Genomic DNA, 23,971 nt, shown 5'->3' with positions numbered 1-23,971 from the left:
AAGGGAAAGGTTCCACCAACCAGGGCATCCTTCAGGTATCTCTCTCCTGCCCATGCCCACCTTGGGGGCTTGAGGGTGTGTAGGAAGGGGCACCAGAAGGAGCAAGGGTGTCTAGGTGAGCAGGGAAGTTACCAGGGTCTTTGGTGAGGGTCCTTCCAGACCATAGTACTACTGAACTCTTAAAAATGTCAAGGACCCAATTTTGTACATGATACCTTGATTTTATATTCCACTTTTGTTTTCTAAACGTTTTCCCCATTCATTTGCCATTTGTATTCTTTCATCGTCCCTAGCTCGCTGCTGGAGAAACAGACCCAGAGAGGTTAAGTGACAAAGTAGGTCAGTGTCTAAACCAAGACTAGGGCCCAAATCTGAATTCCTCCCCTTTCGCTTTCCACTGGACAGCATTTCTATGTTTCAGACAGAAAGTCTTCATTGGCTCTCATTGCTTGCTTAGACAACATTTTTCTTGCAGTGACTTCAATTTCAACTTCTAAAAAAGAAAATAAAAATACCTCACTCTGTAAGATGGAGTCAATTGCTCCAAGGGGCCCTTTTTCTGTTTGGACCCTAACATACTTTGGAAAACTGAATACTATGTCCAATATTCCTTCAGAACTTCTTCTCAGAAGCCCCAAATAAAACAGATGTAGTGAACCAAAGTTTTCTGCTTTCCTGCAGCTTCTGCCAGTGGAGTATTGAATTTGGCATTAATTCTTCCTTGGAGTTTTTGTGTTCAAGATGGACTATTAAAATATTTGCATTCCCACTTGGATTTGTACCTGCATGTAGGCAACGAGCCACCCAGCTGAGGGAAAATAAGTGTCCAACATTCATTCTTTATTACTCTCCCTGCACCAACGTGGATCAGCTCTCTGTTGTCAATGGCAAGAACAGAAAAGAGGTTGCCTCTTTCCAAGATTCCAGATGGATCACTGAGGTCATGACCCTTTCCTCTTAAGGAGGAATTTTGAGTTATTTTTTTCTGTATTATCTAACAGCCAAGGAAAACTTTCAGTGCCTAAAACCATTTTTATGGGGGCCTTCCACCTGAAATAGCTTTCATCAATTGTATTTTGAATAACCTCATCATTAGCAACACTTAGTTGGATCCACATGGGGTGTGGCACCATGCTTAGGTACTATACTGAAGAAAATAGTCTTAGAGTTAATTTTATTTGTGCTATTTCAAGGTTTAAGAAGGTTACGATGTTCAGTAACACATCAACAAGAACATTGTTCATATTGACGTGTTAATATATCACTGAAAACTCTTCTGTCTCACACACAAAAACCAACCTGCTAGCAAAGGGTCTAACCAGCAAAAGCCTCCTTGTCTTGGGGATCCATGTGACGGGCTGTGACTTTGGACTTATGAGTTTGGACATTCAAATTTCTGGTAGTGCGGACAAGCTTTAGAGAAGCAGCATGGCTTGGTGGATACAGCATGTTCTTCCTCCCTACCAGCCCCACAGCACTTATGTACATATCTGTAACTTATTTATTTGTATTGATATCTGTCTCCCCCCCTCTCACCTGTAAGTTCATGGTGGGCAGGGATAGTGTCTGTTTATTGTTGTATCGTACTCTCCCGAGCATTTAGTACAGTGCTTTGCACACAGTAAGTGCTCAATAAACATAACTAAATGAATTAATCTTAGTGCAGTACTCTGCATAGAGTAAGAGCTCAATAAATACCACTGCTTGATTGATTGAAAGGGAGGGAGTTCCCAGGTCAGGCACAATGTGAGCGCAGGAGAAACAAGAGGGTCATCTTGAAGGTTTAGAAGGTCATTTTGAGAGGAATAAAAGAATAACCTGGAGAGTGGTAAGTGAAGGAGAGAGAGCAGCCCCCACAATCCTTTGGGGCATAAAGTGTCTAGGGTGACTCTGGTCCCACAGTGGAGATCCCACCAACTCTACACTGCCCCCGCCAGCCTCGCCAACTGCTCTGGCCTGAGCAGGGATGCAGGAATAATAATCATTTTGGTATTTGTTAAGCACTTACTATGTGCCAGGCACTGTTCCAAGTGTTGGAGGTAGATACAAGTTAATCAGGTTGGACACAGTCCCTGTTCCACACAGGGCTCACAGTCTTAATCTCCATTTTACAGATGAGGGAACTGAGGCACAGAGAAGTTAAGTGACTTGTCCAAGGTCACACAGCGGGCAAGTGGAGGAGTACAGCTGCTCCAAGCCCCCAAGAGAGAAGCAGCAGGGGAGACGGCAGCATGGCTCTTTTGGCTCCAGGGCCACGCTGTGGCTGGCTCTGGGCGATCACCACAGACCACCACACTATCCAGGTCAGAATTTGAGGAAGTTGGGTCTTTGCAAAGTGGGGTTTCTTGCCACAACTGTGTGTAGCATTAAAAAAAACCCCAAAAACCTCACTTGGAACTACAAGTATCTTACAGCGGCTGCCCATCTGTCTAAATCATCTCCCCCCTGCAATTGTTCTTATCGCAGGAATTCGACCCTATTCTTTGATATTAATTTTCCTATTTGCAGTATTTTCTGATTAATGCATGGATAATCCACTAGACTATAAGCTCCTGGAGGGTAGGGACTGTATATACCAACTCTATTGGTATATAGTGCTTAGTACAGTGTTCTGCACACTGCAAATGCTCAATAATTACCATTGTTGAATTGATAATCCCTCACTTCATGTCCCCAGTCTTCACAATTTCTGCTGTTCTAGAGTTTAATCAGAGAAGCAGTGTTGTCTAATGGATAGAATATGAGCCTGGGAGTTAGAGGGACCTGGGTTCTAATTCTGACTCTGCCACTTTTTATTTTCTGGTATTCAATAAGTGCATACTATGTGCCAGGCACTGTTGACAATAATAATTAGAATACTTGTTAAGTGCTTATGTTATGTGCCAAGCACAGTTCTAAGCACTACGGTACAGAGATACAAGAAATCAGGTTGGACACAGTCCCTGTCCCCAATGGGGCTCACTCTTAATCCTCATTTTACAGATAAATTAACTGAGGCCCAGAGATGTGAAGTGACTTGCCCAAGGACTCACAGCAGTCAAGTAGTGGATTCAGAATTAGAACACAAGTCCTCTGACTCCCAAGCCTGTGCTTTTTTGCCACTAGGCCATGCTGCTTCTCCTTGGGCAAGTCTTTCTCCATTCCAGGGAGAACTGGACCTTGGCTTTCTCATATCCCAAGTTCGATTCCACTAGCCTACTCCTAAGAATATAAAATCAGAAACAGTGCCATTGCTGGATTATTCATCCAGCACACTGTGTGATCTCGGACCATCACAACCTGCCTGCTTAGTACAGTGCTCTGCAAATAGTAAGCGCTTAATAAATACTATTGAATGAAGAATCTCTGACCCAGATTATAAAGGGAAGGGGTGGACCACTCATATCCCTTACACTTCCACCCATGAATTTAAGCAACCCTCCCCTGAAACACATATCATCTTCCCGCACAGATTCTGGTGGCAGTGTTAATTCCATAGGCACACCACCTGCTACAGACAAGAATATTTTCTAAATACTAACTTCACTACAAAATATGTTTACAAAAAGATTCCGGGACAAGATTGTGGCCTTTCAAATGGGCCGAGTAGGCTATGTTCCAGAGAGAACTTAATATATCAACTTGGTGACCTAGGTTTCAGTTTCCAGAGCTATTCAACTCTTTCAGAAAAATCCTTCAGTTTGAAATAAAAAACAAACAACAACAACAACAAAAACCCCTAACTTCCACAAGGAAATGATTTCTATTACTCTACCATTCAGGATTAAGCCAGACAAGACAGTATTCTTCCAAACACCACATCTTGTTCTGGGCCATTACACCTTTCCTAACACAGCAAGTTAAGAAGAGATTAAGGAGTTGCTCATGCTTGATAAACTCTGTATCTTCTCTTGGGAAAATGAGAAGTCACCTGTAATGTAACACACCCGTGCAAAAATTAGCAGTAAATTAATCCAATGCCCCAGCAATTTGAAGTTTGACCTTTTTGCATAATAACTTCATGCTTCCCCCCCCACCCCCCCACCCCCAGATCCCTTGCTGACCTTTTCAATTATTACCTACAGCCATACAAACACCCCAAACAAGTTACATCACACACACCATTTGCTAGAGAAGTGGTCAATTTCAGCTCTTCTACCATCTGTTATCTTCTTGGCGAAAGACTGACATGCTCGGTTTAAAATAGAGTTGATAGTTGAAGCATAATTTCTTTGAAATTATGCTAGAGATTTCACTTTGGAGAAAAAATATTATTTTGGAGATATTTCATCCAGAAGAACCTGGGCTAAACTATTTAAATCTCTTTAGGTGCAAGAAAAAGAAAATCTTGAAGCTACATTAGACATTTTCCGGTAAAAAAAAAAAAGTCAGGAAATAATCTTAATTTAATTCAGATAAGTAGTGGGCTGCTGAATTAATCCTCAAAAAAGAAAAAAAAATATTAGTTTGGCCAGATTTGTTTCAGTGTCTCTCTTACTTTCTACGGATCACTTTGCTGGCACAGGACAGTCTGAGCATGGAGAAAATGAGGGAAAAATATAAGCAGAATTGAAAGACATGACAGTAACAATTGGGAAGTGTCTTTGAAATGTGAGGCTTTGTTTAAAAAGAAAAAAAAGAAAGCTATGTGGAAACAACCTTCCACAGAAAACATTCTTAGGGCTGGGTCTCTTGCCCTAGAACAAATCAGAAGAGAATAGCCACTATGACTGTATTCCTATTGGGTTTTCCCAAGTTATACTTGGAACAAACAGGATCTTTTGTCCCCTTATTCTCAATCATCCTATTTCCGGGCCCATTGTGAAAATGGTCTATACAACTGCATTAGCCATGGAGCAACTGAAATAAAATCAACGTTCTTTACTTCTGCCCTGATACCAAGTGTTTCTGGTACAAACATCTACAAGTTTGTTCTAAATACAGAAGTCAAAACTTCTCTCACATTCAGGGAAAAGACTGTGTAGCTAGAGTAGTGTTAAATCTCATCTATATTTCTGAAATCCAATTGCTTGACTTCCTCAGCTCTCATATAAAATCATCTTTGTTCTTTTACATGAGGTCACCTTTATTACCTAGCCATGTAATATTCTAAACCTGTGAAATAATTTATTGGCTAGTTTATATGAAAATGGTTCATTAGCTTTAGAGTCGGGGCTGGGAAGGATTTGGGAACTTTTTTTTTTCCAGTGGCAACGTTAGAATGTTTGAACAGACCTATACTTCATTGTATCTATTTTCAGTGTGAAATAAGAACTTAATAAATTCTATTACTGGGTTAGATCTATGAGCCATCCAGCCCAGGATTCTATATGCAGGCAGAAAGGAAACAAGATGCCCCTGAACATTTTTATAATGTGCAGGGCCATGTAGCCAACATCCCTAACTAACCTATTGTGGATCTTTCGCTCATGCAGTTTCCCAAACCACTTTTGGACCTACTTATATTTCTGCCTGCACAACTTTGAGTTAATGAATTTTATACTTCTGCACGTTCTAGTGGAAAGACTAAGAGACCAGTGCTCCAGACCAAGAGGCAGGAAGACAGATTCTAATCCCACGCTGCCATTAGCCTGCTGGATGATTTGGGGCCTCAGTTACCCTATCTGTAAAATGGAGGTAACAATACCTGCTTCTACATACTTCACGGGGTTGTGAAGAGGATAAAATGAAGTAACTGATTTGAAAGCAATTTGGAGAAAAAAAATACAGTGTTCAGGGTCAAAGATGGCAGTGAATTTCTTCAGTGTGGACAAATATAGCAGATAAAACATGTGACCTAGTGAAAAAACACAGGACCGGGAGTCAGGAGACCTGGGTTTTAATTCTGCCTCCCCCACTTGCCTTGTGGCCTTGCGCAAGTCCCTGAACTTCTTGGTGCCTCCATTACTTCATCTGTGAAATGGGGATTAAATACCTGTTCTCCATTCCTTTTAGACTGTGAGCCCCACGTGGGCCAGAGACTGTTTGATTATCTTGCTTTTAACCCAGCACTTAGCACATACTAAATGCTCCCACAGTTTTCTTCTGATTAATAATCCATACCGCATTATGTGAATGGAAAGATCACTATTGAATTTGCTACCCTCAAATCCTGCCATAAATTTCATTTCCTCTTCTTTGTGTTGCAATCTTCTCCATATTGGGCTCTAAGACCGTCAAACTGCTGTATACACAAGGCTGAGCTATCTTCTGCTTAGTTCCAAACATTCCACAGCTGTATGTGGAGGTTTTCACTCATTGTGCATTCTCAGTCACCAATAGCCCTTTTGTATTCTTACATTTCAGTTATTCACCTTTTCATTCCTCTCCAAAAAATACAAAATTGCATCTGCCGCCTCCAAACTGTAAGCTACTAGGGGCTTTTACTTCTGTTGTATTCATTCTTTCAGTCAGTTGTATTTATTGAGTGCCTACTGTGGGCAGAGTACTGTAGTTAAGCTCATGGGAGAGCACATTACTACAGCCATATTCGCTTCCCACAATGATCTTACAGTCTAGACGGGGGAGTCTCTGCTGTAATCTCCCCAGGACTTACTACAGTGCCTTGCACCTACCAGGCCCTTTATAAACACTCCTAATCGGTCCTTTGCAAAGAGGATTCACAGAAGAAATCTTTCAGTTTTGCCACTATAGCTCACCATGGAGCAGTTGTTTGGATGTCTTGCTGTCATCCATTCTTTCCTCCTATCCTATCCTGCTATGGTGTGATGGGGCAGCATTGCTTGCATAAAGAAGTAATTACGGATCACACTCCAGAATTTTATGCCTGGTGATGAACCACCATTCAATACTATTTAAGGCCCAGAGGTCAAAATGTAGGAGGTGATAGCAGTGGTGGGTCCAGTACTTTGCTGCGTGACCTTGGGCAAGTCACTTAACTTCTCTGTGCCTCAGTTCCCTCATTTGTAAAATGGGAATTAAGACTGTGAGCCCCATGTGGGACATCCTGATCGCCTTGTATCTACCCTAGCGCCTAGATCAGTGCTTGCACATAGTATGCGCTTAATAAATGCCATCATCATCATTACTCAAAGCCACAAAGAAAGATGCTACAATTGTTCTACAGGTCATCAATTTCATCTGAATCTTTTGGAAGGTATTTGTTAAGCACTTACAGCGTGCCAGACTTTACAATAAACACTGGGGTAGATACAAGCTCATCAGCTTGGGCACAGTCCATAGCCCATAGGGGGCTCACAGTCTTATTCCCCATTTTAAAGATGAAGTAAGAGCCACAGAGAAGTGAAAAGTGGAAAGATTCCATAATTATTATTATTATAAAATGGGAATTAAGACTGTGAGCCCCACGTGGGACAACCTAATTACCTTGTATCTACCCCAGTGCTTGGTACACAGTAAGCACTTAACAGATACCCCATCATTATTATTATTATTATTATTACTTGGTCCTGATGAGTTAAAGAGCCACTTTGATAATAACTGAAGTCTTCCCGCAATTACTCCCTGACCTACTTTCATAGCTTCCCCAAATCTGGCAACAATGAAGAGGCTGACCTGAAGGTATTCAGCACTGGCTCAAAGATTTCCTGATTTAGTCAATTCTAATCTCCAGCATGTGCTGTGAAGGAAAGTGTGAGCTTCTTGGATGTCCCAAAGAACAGATTGGATAAGTGACTGATGCTGCAAAAGAAATTCAATTACAACTTTAAAATAGTTGCTATACTTCCAAAAAGCCAAGAAACTATGGCAAGGTGCCAGCTGTGAAGCGCTTTAAGAATTAGGTGCAGAACGCTGGATTTTAGAAAGACTTCAATCTTGAAGTATAAGTTAGATTGGTCAGGAACCAGCCATTTAATTATATTTTCTTTTCTAATGCACACAAAAAAAACAGCACTGAAAAGCAGTAATAAAATAACATCTTTACTGAGGAAGAATATTTTATTTGGTGAATTTAAAGATTTACGGCAGGGTATCAGCTCTAGACACTATTTGCCCTCGTGTGATAGCAAAAACAATCAATATTGTACAGTAATATCAGAGCGGGAAGTGGATGTCTTTATAGCTTACTGCCAAACCTCTAACTTCTCCAGCTCTTGATTAAGAGCAACTACTTGAAGTGAAATTACCCTCCTGGGACAGTTGATTATATACCAGGGTGAGTGCTCAAAGGTCCAGATGGATCCCATAGGAAATGGCCTTTATGTTATGGAGAGTGTGTCCCTCCCACTTCCTTTCCCTTCCCACCCATAAAAGAACTTCAACAAGAAATTACTTTCCTCCAACCCTATTTCCCTCATTTGGGTGAGCTATTTATGTCACCTTTTGACACACCTTAGGACCAGGTTTAATGTTAATACCAAGTCTGGGGTAACCTGACATATTTAACCCATAAGAAATGAATATACTTTCCAGGGTAATTCAAGCACCGTTTTTGAAACTTCCTTTTGAATTTATTTTTCTCTGCCTTTCATAAACTTTTAGCACAATTTTTAAACCATCTATGAAGTGAGGATTCATGGGACTGCAAACCTAGGACTTCCAAGAGCAAGTGCCCAGTGAACACAAGTCAGGGATTAAAAGAAAAACCACCTTCTATTTCTTGAAGAGAAAACACCTCCAAATTGAACCATTACACTATGTTTAAGCTGTGTGTGTGTGCCTACACAGGGGCAGGCCTAATTTTTGAAGTCAATCTTCTATGGAAAATTCCTCTTATTTGAAATCAGTCCAGGGACAAGCTCACGTTAAGAGCTCCCCATGCAAATAGGACTAATAATTCTGGACACTCAGAGGCCATTTCTGAAAGTGGCACATTTGCTGGATTGACAAATTGCTTTTCCAGCACCCACCTCTACAGGAATCTGTTGTACTTCTTCATTTATAACCCATCTGGTCACTGCATGTTGCATTATATTAAACAACAAACAACTTGTTTGTTCATGGGTTTAACTGTGCACAAGCAAGCCACTCTCACAGTGAATTCTTTTGTGATTTTAGCGGACTCCCGCAGTATTTCCTATCCAATATTGAATATAACATACAAAATGTTAGGACATATGATATTCTTTTAGCCTATACCTTAAATCATTTAGAGACTCAATTACCTATTACATGATCTTCTCATTTGAATTGGCCTTAAAGTATCTAAATTGTCCCTGTTTTTTTCCCCACCTTTGATATTGTTATTCCTCATGATTTCATTATTGCTTCACCATCCATATATGCTATCTTTAGTTATCCTCCAGCAAAACTTTGTTATCCACACCATTAATAGGTAAGCTCTTTATGGGCTTCAGCCAGGAACATATCTTGTGCTTTGTATTTTTCCAGGTGTTTAGTTCGAGATTTTACACAATACTATCATTACAACCAGTTGTTTTACTCTCTTCAACTGGTAGAGATTGTAAATGTTTTCATTCCTTCTGGAGATCTGACCTATTTCTGATCTAACCTCATAGAATACTTAGAACAACACTTACTGCCCAATAGCCTCTCAGTAATCTCCATCTTTTAACCCTACCTCTTCCTTCGTTCCGGCACTTTGTGAGAATGCCTATCATGCTATAGTTACTTTCTTTTTCTTGCAAGCTGACCTCTCTAGTAAGGGTCCCCCAACATCGGTTTCACTTCTAGATTTGTCGGGAATCATATTGTTAAAAATAACTCCACCAGTGACCTTCCAAATGACAAAGGTATAAGCTAAGAAATTTAATACCACCAAGGGGTGATCTGCTCCTCAAAGTTCTGCTTTTGTTTTTAATTATTTCAACTCCATTTAACTAAATTGAAACATTTAGTTTTAGTTATGTGGAACTGAAAGTGACATGTAAGAAGTGATATTCAAGTGCAAGCTTCTTACGGTCAGTGCTATTAAATTGTAGTCTATTATGCTATTGGTATAGCAATTTCTAGCAAGTTTGGGTAAGAATGTTAGAAACACAGAAAATTCTCACATTTGAAATAAAATGCCTGTTTTTATACAAGGTCTCAGTACTTACTAATCTACAATTATTGGTTATCTATTTTACAACTGTCAATATTTTTCATCATTTACAAGATTCCAGTAGCTTCTATGTCACCACCTCTGCATCAAACAGAAACACCTTGCCAATGGCTTTAATCAATCAATGGCATTTATTGAGCACTTACTATGTGCAGAGAACTGTTCCAAGCACTAGGTAGAGTACAACAGAGTTGGTAGACAAATTCCCCATTCACAAGGAGCTTACAGTCTAGAGGGGGAAACAGACATTACAACAAATTACAGATATGTACATAAATGTTGTGGGGGTGAGGGTGGGTGAATTTCAAGAGCTTAAAGACTGTAAGCTCATTTTGGGTACGGAACGTATGTACAATCTCAGTGGTATAGTACTGTTCCAAGTGCTTAGAAAAGTGCTCTGCACACAATGTGTTCAATAAATATCATTGACTGATTGATTACTTCCATCTTCAATAGCTACCTATCAAATAAAAACTCTCAATCGCTGGATTGTAGACTTGCCCCAACTTTCTCCTTACCTCCTGCTCTCTGCTTTCCCTTACTACACTCTGATTCACATTCTTTGACCCTTCAAATTGATCTTCTAACTGTACTCCACCTTTGATACTGCAAACCCATTGCTTCTGCCTTCAGAACCCCTCATATGGAACTGACTCCCTGAAAATTAAGCCCTTTTAAAAGCATGTCTCTACCAAGAGACCTTTCCTGATTTATCTCCACCTTCTTAGTCTTATTTAATTAGTCACCTTAGCACTTAAGTATATATTTATTAATTTCTTAACATTTATCTCTAAATTCTTATTCCTGAATACATTGTATGCTTGCACTTTGCCTGGCCAATATTCAATAGTATTTATTGAGCGCTTACTATGTGCAGAGCACTGTACTAAGCGCTTGGGATGAACAAGTCGGCAACAGATAGAGACAGTCCCTGCCGTTTGACGGGCTTACAGTCTAATCGATATTATAAACCCTTGAGAGAGACATTATCTTCTATTTCTATTGTACATTCATTCAATTCAATAGTATTTACTGAGCGCTTACTATGTGCAGAGCACTGTACTAAGCGCTTGGAATGTACAAATTGGTAACAGATAGAGAGAGTCCCTGCCCTTTGCCGGGCTTACAGTCTAATTGGGGGAGACAGTCAGACAAAAATGTGACGTTTAAGTGGATTTGATGCCTAAGTGGATACTTCCTAAGTGGGGTGCAACAGAGTGTGCTGTGTACAGTAGATGTTCAAAAATGCTGCTGGTGATCATTTCAGCAATTTTCCCCCTAAATGTTAAATTTCCTTCCATCTATTTTTACATTTACTTCTATTTTCATGCTTGCTTTTCTTATTTTAACCAATATCTGTTGTTACATTCTGTCTCCACTTTTTAAAGGAAAACGTGAACCTTGGAAGACATATCTTCCAAAAGTTGGATTGAATGCCACACTAGATTCTTCCAATGGAACTTGCTAGAAGCCTGCATCTTAAGGCAAAAGTATTTTGGTCCTGTCTTGACCAAAAATTTCGTCCTTTCTAGGGATGAAAATGTTCCCTTGAATATAGCCACTCAATTTGGGGGGGTATTCAAACACAATCGATGTGATCCACACTTCTGCCATTTTCTAACCCAGATATGGAGTTACCTCTTCATCAGCACTAAGATGTTTGATTTCATGAATTGATTACATTTTAAAAAAAGTAGAATTCATATTCTGTGTATAGACTTTGAGGGAAATGATATTTAGCCAGGCATACTGTAGACCCAAAAACAAAAAATCCAGCAAGAGATAATCTCACCAACAGCATTTAGAACCATGCCCTGCTGTTGGTCCAGTGGAATGAGCAATCAGGAGATCTGCATTCTAGTTCTCACTCTGCCTAAAAGACTGCACATGCAATGTCCTGCATTCCGTGTTGTAGGCAAGGAATGAGTCTACCAATTCTAGGGTACTTACTCTCCCAAGTGCTCAGTACAGTGCTCTGCACACAGTAAGTGCTTATTAAATATCAGTGATTTGAGAGATTCCTACCCACGTAGTCATTGCAGCCCATTGTCTAGGACGAACATGACCAGAGCAGGGTGATTGACTATAGTGCTAATGGCAATTTCTCTGCAGCAGTTCTCAGGCCTGAGTCCTCAAGACCAAGTCTCATTTCTCATTTCTGATGGGAGATGCTCTCATTTTTTAGAACCATTCTGGAGTCTCTACTGATGATTCTATTTGTAATGGATGAAGGAAAATTGGAAAGGAAAATGCAAGATGGATCCATGAAGTTGGACTAGGGATAAATCTTTCAAAGTCCAAGTGGACAAGAACCAGAGTAATAATCTATTCTTGTACATTTTGATTCAACTGAAAAAGCATAACCATAAAAACTTCTTTGGGCGGGAAATAAATTAGGTCAATATATTCAATAACTGCCAAAGAGAAGAAGATAACACAGATGTGCTTCAATACAATCAAAATGTAACCATGGCCAATGAACTGTCAATGAAGAAAATAATTCTTTCAGAATTATTTCATTATCAGCAATACATGGATCATATCACTGGTCCACAACATGCCCTGGGGAGAAGACAGATATAACCCAAAGAGCAATGGAGTGATACATTATTACTGCTAACATTTGTTAAGCACTTACAATGTGCTTTGCAAAGCCTGATTAAAGTACATATGACAAGTCTCACTGTGCACCTTACAAGCTACAAAATCAGAAAGCGAACCGAGTCAAAAACACATGATATAAACCCAACAAACCTAAGTTGGCATGTAGTTCACATGAGAAGTGGAAAGCCCTAATAGAAAGACCAGGGAGCTGGGGAGTCAGAGGACCTGGGTTCTAATTCAATTTCTGCCAAATGCTTGCTGTGTGACCTTGGCCAAGTTGCTCAACTTCTCTGGGCAACAGTTATCCTTTCTCCCTCCTACTTGGACTGTGAGCCCCATGCAGGACAGGGACTGTGTCCAATCTAATTAGCTTGTGTATAGCCCAATGCTTAGACCTGTGTTTGATGTATAGTAAGCACTTAAATACAAAAAAATAAAAGAGGAGCAATCGATGCGGCTCTCTGTAACAGATTGGACCCCTGGAAATATTTAGCTACATAGCTATTTTTTTTTCATTTGAACAACCTCAAAGTTCAGTTATCCTTTCCCAAATAACCTTGTCTACCATTGGTTTCACTTAGTTTTCACTGCTTCATGTTTTAATCATTTTCTCTAAATCCAGCTCATCCAATTATTATTTTTTTACCCTGTTCATCCTGAATTTTTATTCCAAATCACCACTTGGTCCCTAATAAAGAAATGTTAGGATTCCAAAATTCCAGTCCTGACATTGGAAAGCATTCATCTTTCGCCAGTTGTCTCACAAAATTTGAATCCTCCATTTCAATAACCTCGTTAATACTCAATACAAACATTGGAAATGGCTTTCCAACTAAAGATTCATCATAACTGATGGGATAATGATCCTACATAAGATTATGTGGTCCTGCCAAATCCTCATAACAATGACTGGCTGACAACTTTATTACCGACGGGACCACTAAGAAACACATTCTGAAAAAATGTTTCAACTAGACATCACAGGTACCCTCTTCAGACTCCATCTGCTTTTACCTCAGTGAAATGAATTAAAGGCTTGTGGTGACATTAAAACAGCAATTGACTTTGGTTATTAAGTCTAGTCTTTGTTCTCCCAATAGAAAAAAAGCCATCCAATCATCTGGAGGAAATGGATGCTAGCCCCAAAGTTTTTGTCTATATAAAATGTATTCATAGGTTTCTCTGCCTTGTGTATCTTTGGTTTTGCCAATTCTCCCAGTAAAAAAAGAAAAAAAAAACCAAAAGAAAACATTACAAGAAAAAGGTCAGCTTTCTCTAGGGTGTACAGTTGAGTACAGAATTCAGTAGAACTTCCAGAACTGCCCAGGCTTGGGAGTCAGAGGGCATGGGTTCTAATCCTGGCTCCGCTGCTCACCAGCTGTGTGACTTTGGGCAAGTCACTTCACTTCTCTGTGCCTCAGTTCCCTCATCTATAAAATGGGGATTAAAACTGTGAGCCCCACGTGGGACAACCTGATCACCTTGTATCCCCCCAGTGCTTAAAACAGTGCTTCGCACATAGTAAGCGCTTAACAAATACCATCATTATTATTATTTTAAAAATCATTCATTCATTCAATTGTATTTATTGAGCACTTACTGTGTGCAGAGCACTGTACTAAGCTCTTGAAAAGTACAATTTGGCAACAGATAGAGACAATCCCTACCCAACAATGGGCACACAGTCTAAAAGATCTGTATGGATCTTTCAATGTCAGGGTTAAGGCAGAGTGCCCAAGTGGAAAGAGTACAGGTCTGCGAGTCAGAGGACCTGGGTTCTAATCCCACTCTGTCACCTGTTTGCTGCATGACCTTGGGCAAGTCACTTAACTTCTCTGTGTTTCAGTCTCCTCATCCATAAAATGGGAATTAAGACTGTGAGCTCCATGCAGATCATGGATTGTGCCCAATCTGATTATACTGTATCCCAGTGCTTAGTAGTGCCTGACACATAGTGTTTAATATAAAAGCAAAGTCTTCATCCAAATTCAAGATCCTAAAAACTGAGACAGCAAAGTCCCAAACCTGGAAGAAAGATAAATTTCACTCCATCACCAACCACCCCCCCTAGCCTCCCACCAAACTGTTAGGAACATTCTGGAAAAAGGCTGACCCTTGTCAATAGTGGGAAAGTCTCACTTTTGCACTACCCACTTCTTGGGGGTTGGGCTGAGTTCTCCAGGGGGAGGAGCTAGGAAGAGGCAGAGGGTTTCATTCTGGCTTTGCTGTGATGTGGTGTCTGTCTACCTGCCTGTCCCCTATAACCAGCCAGAAGAGATCTTCATGCAGTAGAATATATATCTCTGCCTAAGATGTATCTGGCATAAAAAGCAGCTAAAGTTAATTCAGTCTTTATCCAAATCTGGGGGTTATTTTAAATTCAACTCTATTTCCCCATTTCCTCTCCCAAGCAAACCCTCCAGCAGCCAACCAAATGGCCAAATGGCACGGTGTTTGACTCCTGGCAGCCAGATCATCTGCTTGACTCTGGCAGTCTTGAACATCAGAGGCTTTAAATACTATCTGAGAAACATTGATTTTAGATTTTCTGTTATGATCTCCAATTTGTGGTACTAATTAAATCCCAAATTTGATCTTGTCTTGTTTGGGAATGAATCAGTGGCATTTACTGAATGCTTATAGTGGACAGAGCACTGTACTAACTGCTTGAGAGAGTACATGGTCACTGACTTGACAGTTGGATTTTGGATGGAGTTCCTAATTCCATAATTTTCTTTAGTAGCCTTAGATACAGAATGACTAAATTTTGGTTCTTTTGTGTGCCCAACTTTGATTTCTTGAGGAAAAAAGAGCCTCATGGGAGTCTAATAAAAATAGATTTACACAAACCCCCACGTATTTGAGTGCTCTGGTGAATACCTATATACATATCTTTTTTGGTGGATGCTTCCCCTACCTATAACTCATTTTAATGTCTCTTTCCCCCACTAGACTGTAAGCTCTTTGAGGGCCGGGCTTTTTTCTATTTGCTCTACTGTACTCTTCCAAGTGCATTGTACAGTGCTTTGCACAGAATAAGTACTCAATTCTACCAATTGATGTGGCTGCTCATATTTTCTTCTGCATATCTAAATTGGAAACCCAGGATTGAGATGAGAACAGAAAAAGGGCTCAGCTGTATGCTTCTTTTCTGCTTTTCTATGTGGGGCAGAAGATTGTAGACTTGAGCAGGAACTTTCAGGAGCTGCACAAAAGTTGGGTTGAGGACATCTTGAGTCATCTCATGTCCCAACTGGGCTGAGGAAGAATCAACAGGAAAACAACAGTGTATTCTTAAGAGCTGCTTTCAAATCAAATTTTTAATGAGTGAGCAGCAGTTTATTGGATTCCGATTTCTTCACTCAGCAATGTCTTTCCAAAAAAGAAAAAAAAGTGGAAACTTCTGTATTGTGCCCCTGAAAGCTTTGCCAAAGAATCTTGTACATGTGAGATTTGATAGAACTTCACAAGGAACACAGCTATTTACAGGTCTCTACAAGTCTGTTTGGTCTAGCAGCTTCTGGGTTGGCATTCTCAACTATTGCTAATGCTTCGGTTTCCATAAAACTTAGCCATGGGCAATCTGTCTAAATTTATGGATATTTTACAGCTGTGCTATCCATTTTAATAAAAATCAGTCAGCCAGTAAATTGCCCAATTTTTTTTTCCTTGAGCAAAATACCAAAAACATATTGAAAACTTGCACTGTCTCTGCCTCCCCCCACAAAACACACACACACACAAACACATCTGTCCTTCAAACTCAACAAAGACAGACCAGTGAGATGTTATCAGTGCACCTGACACTCCCTTCCACATCCTGTGCATGTAAAGAAAGCTCTTTGCTGCCCTGATGTAGTCTTTACATCCAATGCCTGAACTGTTTTAAGAGTTCGGGAGAGTTCAATAGAGGTTAAAAGACATGAGCCCTTTCCAAAAGGTCCATGTAATCTAAAGGAGTCATGATAAATCAGTAGTATTTGTTGAGCACTTACTGTGTGCAGAACACTGTTCTTAGCACTTGGGAGACTATAAAAGAGTTAGTAGACATGATCCATACCTTCAAAGAGTTTAAAAATCTAATGAGACAGACACTAAATTTCAGGTAGGGGAGGCAGCAGAATTTAAAAATAGGTACTTAAGTGTTGTGGTGGGGAGAGGGTGGGGTTCCTACCAAAGTGCTTAAGAGGCAATAATTCAAGTGCTTAGGTGACTGAAATAGGACAAGGAAATGAGATTAATAAGGGAAGACTTTCGGGAAGAAATGTGATTCTGATAAGGATTTGAAGATGGGAAGATCAGTAGTCAGCAGCATGGTAATTCTGTTGTATTGTACTCTCCTACGTGCTTAATACAGTACTCAGCATATAGTAAGTGCTCAATAAAGACCTTTGATTGATTGACGTTAAGGGGAGAAAGTTCCAGAAAAAAGGGAGGGAAGTGATCCAGGGAGGTGGGGAGTGGCTCCAAGCTGACGGTGAGAGAGACAAGAGAGAGGTACAGTGAGTAGATTGGCATTAGAAAAGCCAAGTGTACAGACTGGCATGTAAGAGGGAGAGGAGTGAGGAAAAGTAAGGGGAGAGAGAACTGAAAACTGATAGAAAAGAATTCCTGATTAATACAGAGATGGATGGATAACCACTGGAGGCTTTTGAGGGCTGGGAGACTTGCACAGAACAGTGTCTTAGTAAAATGATATGGGCCACACAGTGGAGAGGGAAGAGGCTGGAGGAGGTTTATGCAGTAGACCCAGTGATACTTGGACCAGGCTGGTGATCCTTCATCAGTTTTCTATAGTCTCTGTCACCCTATTTCTGTTTGCTGCTGGTGATTATCATATTTCATCTCACCATGGAGCAGCTGTCCATTCTCCTCAGGTATCCTGTCCAGGAGGATGTGATGCTGAGGAGTATAACTTTGATTCTGGTGGTTTGACTATTTCCTAGGATTTAATAGTTTGTGATTGTCTTAATAATGATAATAATAATAGCATTTGAGTACTTAATATGCGTAAAGCACTGTACTAAGCTCTGGGGTAAAGACACCATAAACATATGAGACATGGTCCCTGACCACATGGAGCTCACAGTCTAAGGGGAAGGGAGAACAGATGTCACTTCCACTTTTACATATGAGGAAAGTGAGGCACAGAGAAGTAAGGTGATTTGCTCCTGATCACAGAGCTGGCAAGAGGTAGAGCCAAGATTAGAACACACATCTTTGGACTACCAGGCCATTGTACTTTCCACTAATGCCTTTCTTGGGACAAGTCCAAATCTTAAGTTATAAAGAACACAAGGCACTACAGTTACCTTATATACCTTCAGTTTCAACTGAATATTGATGCCACACACACTGTCCTTGAGATTCACTAAGCACACACCAGCCTTCTTCATTTGTTTTTCTACTTCCTTGTATCATTAGTTACTCAGGTTAAAGAATCCAACTCTGACGCTGATCTTGACTGTTGTGTATGGTTTGCCAGGGTCAAACTGGTACATAATCTCCATCTTTAGACCAATTGCCAATCTATACCATTTGCTGATTCTATAATTATGTGCTTCCAAAAGAATCAGCACACTGGAGCTTTGGCATGAGTGATTCAAGGATACTTGATTATACTCCTAGTTTACTGATTTGAAGCAGTCTCCCCAAAGATCAAAATCATATTTCACAGCAACTTCTGAATCTTTTGCATCCCATTTTGTAGTCAAGCCTGGTTGCGTGAGATTAGGTTGGTTAGTTCTGGATCTGGAATACAGTCTTGTTTCATTCCTTTTATCTATATGAAAAGGATCTGACAAGGTTCCCTCCAATCTTAACACAGCAGGCCAGAATATAGAAAATGACTAGGCATTGGAACCCTAAATATGCCTCATGGACTATGTATCAGTTAACCATTATCTGGGAATTGGCAGGCTACTGATACTAACACACGGTATTATAACAGTGCTAGTAAAACTGCCTTGGGCTAAATCTACATTTTAACGCTACCCAGAAGATGTATTAGCCTCAAGAAAAATGTCAACCTTCACCTGAAATACCCAGAAAACAGACCAATTACTTATATTATTTGGATAATTTGGTAGTGTAGTCCCCTTGAGCAGTTCCAAATAGCAGGAAAGGGTTACAAATGACAAAGTCAGGCTCCTTAGCACTGGAGCTTCACTCACCTCAACACAGCTGCACTGGATAGGATGTGAAGTAGAATGGGTGATGGTAGGGTAGTCAAACAACTGTTGTACAGTGAGCTGAAACTGGCAGCCTAAAAAAAGGACAGAGGAAACATTTTCAAGATACAATAAAATATAGCCTTGGATAAGGTTTCATTTCAGCTGAAAACTAGAAGTCACTTGGCCACATGGTAGATCTGCAATCAAGAAAGGCATGGTTCTTTTCTAGAAGAGTTATTAGAGATGGAGAGTCAGGAACTTCTGCTCCAACATCTCAGTGATTATCTGGCCCAGCTCAGAAATGGGTAATCTTGATTCTTGCTTCTTGAGAAGCAGCATGGCATGGTTGATAGATCATGGGCCGGGGTTCTAAATCTGATTCTGCCACTTGTCTGCTGTATGATCCTGGGCAAGTCACTTCACTTCTCTGTGCCACAGTTACCTCATCTGTTCAATGGGGATTAAAACTTTGAACCCCACATGGGACAGGGACTCTGTCCAACCTGATAAACTTGTACCTACCCCAGTGCTTAGAACAGTACGTGGCACATAGTAAGCACTTAAATACCATCATTATTATTCCCTATTTGGTTGACTAAGCCCTCATTTACTTTTATCCATCCCTTCTGTATCGCCCTTGCACTTGAATTTGCACCCTTTATTCACCCCTCCCTCAGTCCCACAGCCCCTATGTGCAGATCCATAATTTATGGTAATATCCATCTCCCCCTCTACACTGTAAGCTCGTTGTCTACCAACTCTGTTATATTGTTCTCTGCACACAGTAAGCAGTCAGATATTGATGGATTCCTAGCCAGTTCTTAATTAACTGCACCTGGATAATAGAATTTAGGTCCTTCACAATGCAGACTGTATTTTGAACTATGAGACTTGAGATGACTTCACCTTTAATCGAACATGATACAGAAACCAAAAGTGGGAACTTGAAAGACTGAGTAGGCCCTGAAATCACATGTCATCCAGCTGTCTGCCTGAGCCCTGTGGCTCCAGTACTTTACTCTTCCCTCTCTGGGCAATGTGGTTAGAAATAGGGATGTGGATTTGCCATATATTACACACATATTTAGTTTTGCTTTAATGACATGCATATTTTACTAAAAACTACAACTAGTTTGAAAATTAGATAAATGGAAAATGAGGGAGATACTTTTTCAACAAGTGTGACCTTCATCACTTTTAACGGCATCAGGATTAGGCCAGAAAACTTAAAATAAAACCTTATTGAAATGTAATCTTCCCCTTCATCGTAAAGTTTGAAAGTTCTTCTGATTCTATCAGTTTACTTAGCCTGTCTCCTACTGGCCCTCCTCTCCAGTACCATGAGCTCCAGCTGCCTGGAATTTCATCCGGTTCTCCTTCCACTTAGCACATAACTGTGCTATTCGTTTGTCATGGACAGGGAGCCTGTCTGCCCACTCTGCTGTACTGTACCCTCCCAAGCACATAGTTCAGTGTTCTGCATATAGTAAGCACCCAATATCATTGATTTAACTGCTTATTTGTTATAAGTAGTTGATAGGAATATGGAATCTGTAACCCAGAAAGTGGTACAGGTCAATATTATCAGGACAGTCAAGAGAGGTTTGGACAAATTCATGATCAAGATGTTTATAGCTGGTTCCTACAAGGAAAGTTAGGGATGAACTTTAAAATATTTCTAGTGATTAGGATGGATGTCAAGCAGAGGAATCAACACCTGGTTGCTTCAGGCATTTTTAGGCCACTGTCTGAGTTGGTGTTTTTGCTTGATTGGATCATCAGTTGAACCGAGTCCTAGTATTGCTTATGGACAGTATATAAATTCTATCAACAGAGTTTATGCAAACCACAATTTCTGGAGTTAATGCCTATCCATAACACTTACATCATCATCATCAGTGGTATTTATTGAGCATTTACTGTGTACAGAGCACTGAATAAGCACGTAGGAGAATACGATAGAGTTGGTAGACACATTCTCTGCCCACCACGAGCTTAGAGTTTAGCGGGGGAGACAGACATTAATATAAATAATTTATGATTATATAATTTACATGAGTGCTGTGAGTTTGAAAGTGGGGCAACTATCAAATGCCCAAAGGTCACAGATCTCAATGCAGGGACAATATAGAAGGGAGAGAGAGCTGGGGAAAAGAAGGCTTAATCAGGGAAGGTCTTCTGGAGGAGAGATGCCCTTATGAGTTCTAATCCCAGCTTCGCCACTTGGCAGTGTGTGACTTTGAGCAAGTCACTTAATTTCTCTGTGCCTCAGTTTCCTCAACTGCAAAATGGGGATTAAGACTGTGAGCCCCACATGAGACAACCTGATAATCTTGTATCTATTCATCCTAGCGCTTAGCACAGTGCTTGGCACATAGTGAGCGCTTAAATACCGTCGTTATTAATAAGGATTTGAAGGCAGGAAGAGTGATGGTATGGCATCAATTCACCTATTCAATCCGTCACCAGATCCTGTTAGTTCAGCCTTCACAACATCACTAAAATCCACCCTTTCTTCTCCACCCAAACTACTACCACATTAACCCGAGCACTTATCCTATCCCTCCTTGTTCACCCTCCTAGCTGACTTCCCTGATCACCCTACTCCAGTCCATGTTTCACTCGACTGCCCCGATCATTTTTCTACAAAACCATTCAGCCCATATTTCCCCACCCCTCAAAAACCTCCAGTGGTTGCCCATCTACCCCAAACAGAAACTCCTTACCATAGGTTTTAAAACACTCAGTCACCTTGCCCCACCATTTTATCTCCATGATTTACTATTACAACCCAGCCAGCGATTTTGCTCTTTTACTGTCACTATACCTCATCCACATCCTTCCTCTGGCCTGGAATGCCCTCCCTCTTCATATCTGACAATCACTCTCCCCACCTTCAAAGCCTTATTAAAAGCTTATCTTTTCCAAGAGGTCTTTCCAACAAAACCCTCATTTCCTCTTCTCCCACTTCCTTTTGAGTTGCCTTTGAACTCACACCTTTTATTCACCCCTCTTTGAATCCCAAAGCATTTGTGTATATATCTGTAATTTATTCATGTATATTAATATGTATCTCCCTCTAGATTGTAAGCTCACTGTGGGCTTGGAGCTTGTAAACAAGCTACGTTAAACTCTTCCAGATGCTTAGTACAAAGCTCTGCACAGTAAGCACTCAAATATGATTGATTGATTTGGACAGGGAAGAAGTTGCAGGCTAGGGAGAGGTTGTGGGCATGGAGTCCGTGGTGACCCTTTGCCCATATCCTCCCTCCAGCCTGGAATTTTACATAACATTTACATGCCAGAGGACTGGATTTGCTGTCTCCTTATGTCTACCAGGTAAACTATTAAATACCATCATTTCTTCTCTTTTCTTGATCCACTTCCCCCACAACAGTAGTCTTTCCTGCCCACCACCCATCCTCCCTTTAATGTGGACCATAGGTTTTGAAAAGTCCCTACCTACCCCTGCCATCCCACAATACCAAAACCAGTCATTTGGAAAAAGGTTGCTGGTCCTGTCTTAATCCTCAACTCCTGGGATCCCCAAAGCCACCTGGAGTTGGGAGTGGGAACGGGGGAGGTAGAGGGGATCGGAGCCATACTTGGGCCTCTCACACCGCTTTAGGAGATCGGGGCAATAAGAAAACTAGCAAACACAGGGATGATCATTACCTTCCTTCTTCCCTTTCTCTACAGGGTTCTATCCCCACCACTGTGTGGCTTTGGAACACCCAGGTGGGGAAGTCTGGTAGGGGATTGAGTGAGAGGAACAAGCTTTGGGGTGAGGAGAACAGGGCAAGTTTTTTTGTTTGTAATAAAATAATGTGGAACAAGTTTAAGGATTCCAAGCAGGGAACCCACACGATAGGTGAGGAAGGGTACATTCCAAGCACTTAGTACAGTGCTCTCCACATAGTAAGCGCTCACTAAATACTATTGAATCTTCCCAAAGCCATTGTTTCAAAAGGCAATAGAATTCATTCACAAATAGTAAAACCCAACAAATCAGGTCTTTTTTAAAGGGAAATAGGTGTTTTTTTAAGTTAAACTGTGACACTCAGGGAAAATAGAAGAAGCCATTTAGGAAACAGATGTAGAAAACTGTTGAATCCATTTGAGGAATAAAACATCAGCACGATTTACATATACAAACCACCCACAGGCTAGAAATTTGAAGTGGCTGCTTTTAGAAACTGAAATAAACTATGGTCTAATTTTGAAGACACATCCCTGACTCAGGTAGAAAGCATTTTAAAACTCATAATAGCACAGCAATGAAGTTTAGGATAATGCAATATTTACATAAAAAGAACTGGAATATTACTCATTATGTGGCACAGTATGGACATTCTAGTTTCAAAAAGAAAAAAAGTCAGCATACAGGTTGATAATAATTATACAATAGTTATCTGAATTTGCTATGCCCTTTTTACCCTGATAAGATTTCTCTGTTTCATAAAATTCATAAACTCAGGGGAGGTGAGAGGGGAAATTTGGTCATATTACCAAATAGTCATGAAACCTCCACCTTCGTCTAACCTTACAGCCATGCCCCAGGTCTGAAAAACAGAACGGTACTTCAACACTGAGGCACAAACTTCACCTCACCAAGTTGCTTCTTGGTACTCACCAATGCTGGGTGAATAAAATACAATGATCCCAACACATAAAACTGCTTCCAACAACATACATCTAATCTTCAGCAACAAAAAGCAGGAACCTATTTAAGAGCATCTGAGAAACAGTACTACCTGCTAATGAATAGAAGAGGTAGAAGGCAGGTGGTGGGTGAGACTGGGATCCAAACAGCTGGAAGGAATCAGCTAACGAGACCAGGATACCACTCACAAAATGGTGGTGAATGAAGGGAAAACGCTAAAACCAGGGACTTGTGGGAGTTGGGTTTTTGTCCTTGCTGGATGAATCATGTTAGCTGTTTTACCAAAGTCTGGTAGCTGCCCCTATTTTCATAAGGAGATGTTATATAAACCTACTCACTGAGCTGAGTATAATCTAAGGGGAATGTTCCTCTACTACAAATTACACCCTGAACTTGATAATACAGCTTGTTCTCCCATCTTTTTTTCCTTATTTCTGGAGAAGCTTCACATCACTGCTGCGAGATTATTAGTATAAGGTCTCTACAGTCAGATTTGTCTCACAGTGAGTTGGGGAGGGCTAATATTCCCTACTCCTGAGTTTTCCAGGTTGTTGTTTAGCCCTCATT

The 23,971-nt window shown here is 40.5% G+C and overlaps 1 long non-coding RNA gene across 1 annotated transcript in view; it reads right to left on the bottom strand.

Moving 5' to 3' along the window:
- Positions 1-23,971, bottom strand: part of LOC114817261 — an 82,982-nt gene that overhangs the window by 24,350 nt on the left and 34,661 nt on the right. The window contains exon 3 of the long non-coding RNA XR_003765112.2: positions 18,742-18,833. This is a non-coding gene — a long non-coding RNA (uncharacterized LOC114817261). The remainder of the gene's footprint in view (positions 1-18,741; positions 18,834-23,971) is intronic.

The sequence above is a fragment of the Ornithorhynchus anatinus genome, chromosome 16 (assembly GCF_004115215.2).
Source record: "Ornithorhynchus anatinus isolate Pmale09 chromosome 16, mOrnAna1.pri.v4, whole genome shotgun sequence".
Taxonomy (NCBI): Eukaryota; Metazoa; Chordata; class Mammalia; order Monotremata; family Ornithorhynchidae; genus Ornithorhynchus; species Ornithorhynchus anatinus.
The sequence above is the reverse complement of the archived record's forward strand: the minus strand, read 5'-3'. Positions and strand labels throughout refer to the sequence as shown.